This window comes from Tursiops truncatus, chromosome 2 (assembly GCF_011762595.2).
Source record: "Tursiops truncatus isolate mTurTru1 chromosome 2, mTurTru1.mat.Y, whole genome shotgun sequence".
Lineage (NCBI taxonomy): Eukaryota > Metazoa > Chordata > Mammalia > Artiodactyla > Delphinidae > Tursiops > Tursiops truncatus.
In genome coordinates this window covers 108,851,470-108,856,831 of record NC_047035.1, presented here as the reverse complement: position 1 = coordinate 108,856,831, position 5,362 = coordinate 108,851,470, and the positions used below count along the sequence as shown (strand labels likewise).

The window sequence follows — 5,362 nt, the reverse complement described above, 5'->3', positions numbered from 1 at the left end:
TTTCAGCAGAGAATCCTCTGGTTCACGCCGCCTGGGCCCGAGGAGCCCTGATGGGCAGGAGATCCCCGTCCCAGGCTGAGGCCAGCTCTCCTGAGGCCCACCCAAAACCGTGCCGCTAACAGAGAGAGAGCCATGCTTCCAGGGATCGTGTGATTCAGAACCTACTTTAGGGTTAATGTTCTGAAGGGTGGAAAAAAAAAAAAGTATAAATGCTGTTGAAAAACTGAGCTGACGAGCTCCTGGGAAACCTGAGCCGTACAAGTCTTAGTCAAAAGCGCTGGCTGAGAAATCGCTGGCCCCTGCCCAGCCCGGCCAATGGAAGCTTGCACATTCCCAGGCTGCGTGTTTCAAATACTTTCCGTGGTTTCGCCAGTGGAGGGCCAGGAGAGAAGAATCTGTCATTACCAACTTGGGTCTGCAAAACAGCTTGGCTGGCGGGGAGCTGTGAAATCGCAGGAGGTGGGAAACCTGACTCAGAGCTTCAGGGATGCGGGGAAAGTGCAGGGGTGGGGGAGGGGGCAACCCGACCCGACCTCAGACCTGTGGAGGGGGGCATGGTTGGTGGGAAGGGTGGGGGAGGGACGCGATCCTTTGACTCAGGATGGTTCTTGCCGGCTCACCACCGTGACCACCCCTCCCCCTGGCGTGGCAGCCGATGTGGTTTCCTGAACGTCCTTCGGCAGTCCAAACTGCTGTCGAGCACCTACCACGTGCCATGCATCACGCTGACCATCTGATACAAGCCTAGGACGTTAGCACGCTGGTATCACATGCCTATTTTTCAAACAAGGAAACTGGGAGCCATAAAGACACAGGCATCACCCCATCCACACAGATGGCCGAAACATCAGCTCATCCTTTGTGTATAAAGGGGCTGCCATGTGCAGAGATGGCAATGCAGAGATGGAGATGATAAGGCCTTTTTCAGAGAAGGGCTCAAAAGTTTCATAGATGTAAACCAATTGATGTTTTTCAAGGTATCTCTGCATCTACTACCAAAGTTTTCTTATTAAACCGTGTGAAGGAGGAGGGACAAGGATGATTGACAGACCTGACAACAGAGGTGGGGGAGGGGAGGGATGGGTGGCAGAAAGAGCCCTGGGTGACAAGTCTCGGTCCAGCCTGCCGCTAACTCACAGCGTGACCCAGGGGAAGTCACTTCAGTCCCTTTGGGTCTAGGTTTCTGAAGAACATGCTGTCCATGAGTGCACAACCTCCTTTTGTAAGTGCTGTTTGCTACACACCGTTGTCATCACGCCACCGGCTTCCTACTGCAGCCTCTGCCACTCTCTGCCTGTAGGCCTCCTGGGGTTGCAGGCAGATGCTGTGCCTACAGGTGGGGCAGGCCAGAAGTGCCGGGAGTTCAGGCCCCCAGGAGCAGCCCTCAACAAAAGACAGACAGGAGTTGGGGGGCGAACACCCGGCTTCCTGTCCCCTCGAACAGGACAACTCTGAAGGGGTGCGTTACACGGAGCCCCGGTCACCTGCAGGGTCCTCTGCACATCAAGCACCCTGTGTTCTCTCCTTTCCTTCGCCCTCTCACATCCCCACTGGCGCTTCCTGAGATCACCTCCCAAATAAACTACTAGCACTCAAATCTGGTTTCGGGCTCCGTTTCCTGGGGGGAGCCAAAATGAAATACCTTCCTTGTCTGTAAAGAAGGAATCCAGGCCAGAAGGGGCTTTAGCCATCATCTGTGACAACCCCCTTGCTGTACATAGAGAGTGACTGAGGTCTGAAAAGGAGGAGCTGCCACCTCACTAGCTGTGACCTTCCTCGCCTCTTCCCCAGGTCTCAGGAGGTAAGGCCCAGGGTACGGGGGCAGTCGGGCACCGATGTCGGGGTGCCCCTGGGTTATGAATCCCCTGTTGACCGCTACCCACAGCCTAAGTGGCCCCTCGGGATGCCCTGAGGACAGGGGCCCCGTGGAGGGAACTGCAGAGGGGAGTGGGCAACAGAAGGCCTGGGGGCCTCGGCCCCCTTCCTCGGCACCTTCACCTGGCGGCCACCCATCTCCCCAGGCCCCACTCCTCCACTCTGCCTCCTACGCGTAGGTGAAACCACACGAAACACCCTCTGCTCTCCGGCCTCGAGCCCCCAAACGTGCCGCTCCCTCTAGCAAGACAGTGCTTCAGGGCCCCCCACCCCAGGCCAACTCTTCCTCTGCCTTCCAAGGGGTTCAGGCTTCTCCAGCTCCGCGTAGCCTTCCCTGACATCTGCCACGCTCTCACCATCAGCAGTCACCCACTCCCCCTGCCCCTCCATGGGGTCTGGAAGACCCTCCAGCACTGCACCCAGCGAGTCGTCCCTGGGGAACCACTGTGATGAGTCTGTACTATGTCTTCCCATTAGCTCTCCAAGGGCCAGACTCGGGCTCAGGGACATTTCTTTTTTTTTGTTTGTTTAAGAAAAGTTTTACTCATGTGTTAATATTTCAGCAAAGTTATTGCAACGGGTTTAAAAGGCAGACAGACACCCTATTATAGGCTATAAAGTAACAAGTTTCATACAATTGAAATATTACAAAGAGCTATGGGGTTTACTGAATAACTAACAGACCCATAAAAGAAATTAAATCTGAAAGGTTAAATCCAGCATTAGCACCTACAATATCTCTGAAAGTAAAACGTTTAACTGTTTCATTCTCTCCTAGTACATGTCCTAACTTTCTCCCAAATACAGGGCTCTCAAACCCTAAAGATGAAGGGCACAGGAAGTCCCAATACTAAGAACACACAGACAAAAAGAAGAACTAGAAACAGTGACCCAGGCTTGAGAGTTTTAGCTGGAAACCACTTAACTTACTGAACTTGAACCAATCATAGTATTTCTGCGCACTGAATACCGTATCTGAGGAAAGTCTAGGAATCATACGGTTTGCCAGTAGGGATAGTTAAAAATTAGCAATATATAGTATTATTCCTATCAAATTTTTTTCTCTTAAGTTATATTTATAACAAAACGATAATTAAACTATTTATTAACACTTGCTCATTCAGGGACACAGCAGGGACATCTGTGTTTGATGGTTCAGCACCCACTTTATTGTGCTTACTTATTTTTATAAGGAACAAGCAACACATACCACATCTTCCCAGTGTTCAAGGTAATGCAGTTAATAACAGAATTCTCAAAAAAAAAAACCCCAAAAAACAAAAACCTGGAAATTGCATTAAATACTGCTTTAATCAGTAATTGCTATAATAAAACAAGTAACGTTAGACATTATTTTTCCAATGAGCTTCAGTTTGAGAATCTGAACAGCAGAACTTGATCTTTAAGCTTTGAGTCATGGCAAAACTAGTAATTCTCTGAAATCTGGGAGATGCATTAGCAAAACCAGACACAGCCCACCCTTCACCAAAATCCTGGAGAAAAGCGTTTTATGAATCTGGGGGAGTAAGACTGAGCACTGGCTAGTTTACGACTTGCTGAAGCCCAGGGAATGACGAGAGCCACTGGCACTGCTGGCAGGTAAGAAATAAACTGTGTTGGGCTGACCAACTGCATATTTTATTCATGGCTTTGAATTAAAAAAGTGAAATGCTTCACTGCGTTTTCTCAAAAACGAATCCAAAGATTACAGAGTCCTCCACCATTTGGAGACACAAAGTGGATGCTGAGCGACTAGCGGTCACTCCAGGTGTGGAATTCTAGAAAGTCAGTCCTTGGAGCGAAGGGCACCGTGGCTCTGACAGCAGATTCAAAGGAATGATGCTCTGGAGAGGAGGTGGGGGACACCCTGCGGTCGGCCGGTGCACAGATGAGGGTCCCAGCTGGAGGTGGGCCTTTAATTCTACGGTTTATCTTCCACTGCTCATGCCTCTGTCTTCATAAATAGTAATTTCAGTAACTCGGAGTCCTCTCTCGATGGGATCTGTCAGGAGGAGGCCTTGGGGAGCATAGATCTTCTCGTTCTGCCCTTGAATGTATTTGGAGACTTTCTTCAGAACCTTCTCGTAGTGAGTTTCCATGCACAGGAAGTTGGCGTACGCTGTTAGACAAGCCAGGCGGCCTTCAAGATAGGACTGGCCCCCGAGCTTCTCTGCTTCAGCATAAAGGTTATTTAGAGTTCGAACTGTTTCTTCAAATTGTTGCCTGTCAATCCGGTTCTCCAGCTCCGCGGGGAACTTGGTCTGGAACTGGCAGCGGATGCCACTGCTGTAGTCTCGCCGAATGAAAACCTTCCCGGACACTGGCGTCTGCTGCGGCCTCGTGGCGAGGACAGGACGGGCCACGCCGCCTCCGCTGCCCTCCAGCGGCTGTCGCACCGCCTTCAGGGACATTTTTATCCTCAGATGCTGGCTCTTACAGCTCTAGAAATGTTTGCTGAGTGAAGAAGTGTAGGGAAATCATTCAAAACTTGTGGAGACCCCAGAAACGTTGTCCTCTCCCCATCTTTGTTGTCTTTTTCCTTGGTTGGTCATGGAAACAACGGAGCCTTGGAGAAGCTGTTACAGAGCAGTGAGAAGGCTGCTGGTGGGGCAGGGGAGCAGCAGGCCAGCCGGGCTCGGTGGGAGAAGGGAGCCGGAGGGGCTGGGCAGGCAGCGGGTACTGGGCTTCACCTGCAGGAAGCCTGATGGGGAGACCAAGGCCAGGGATCTGGGACCCCAGACCAGAGCCTCAGAACGCCAATTCTGCCACATTACACAGCTCCACGGGTCTCCATTCACTGTCAGAGATGAGCAAGGAAGCGGCCCTGTGACAGGTCCCTTCCTGGGACAATTTTCTAAAAGTGCAGTGATTTTAGAAGCTTTTCTAACTGGAATGCAAACAAAATCCCACCTAGACGTCCAACATGTAAATAACTGCCCTGGTTGAAGCGGGGGACACATGGGGTGGAGTTTCCAGTCCTCTCGACGATCCCTTATCCTGAGGCAAACCACTCTGAGAGTCCCCTAGGGCTCCACAGAGCTGTTTAGAAACCACTAGCCAAGTGGCACGAGCTGGATTGTGTCGGAGGACCCAGGTTCTAGTTCCACTCTGCTATTTCAGGCTGTGTGACTCTGGACAAGTTACCTCACCTCTCTGGGCATAGGTTTCTTCAACCCCACAATGGAAAAGTTAACATCTGCCTTTCAGGGTTGCTGAGGGGCTCAAAGGGGTGATAACCAGGGAAGCTTGGCACCCTACTGTGGTCACACATATAATTTGTCGGAGGCCCAGAAGGACATGAGAAATTCTGTGTCATCTTGAAAGAGGAGCTCTTGGAGGCGCTAGGCCCTGGGCTGCAGAACAGACACATGGCTGTGAGACTCACGGCTGCCTTTCTTCCTGGGGTTTCAGGCCCGAAGTGTTCACGAGGTGCCCCTTCGCCCCAGACCTCATTACCCAGCCAGCTGGGGCCCTCGCACAGTCACTG

At 51.5% G+C, this 5,362-nt stretch overlaps 1 pseudogene; it reads right to left on the bottom strand.

Annotated features, from left to right (window-relative positions):
• Positions 1-570: 570 nt before the first annotated feature.
• LOC109552331 (golgin subfamily A member 7 pseudogene) lies at positions 571-4,290 on the bottom strand (annotated as a pseudogene).
• Between the last annotated feature and the right edge of the window lie 1,072 nt (positions 4,291-5,362).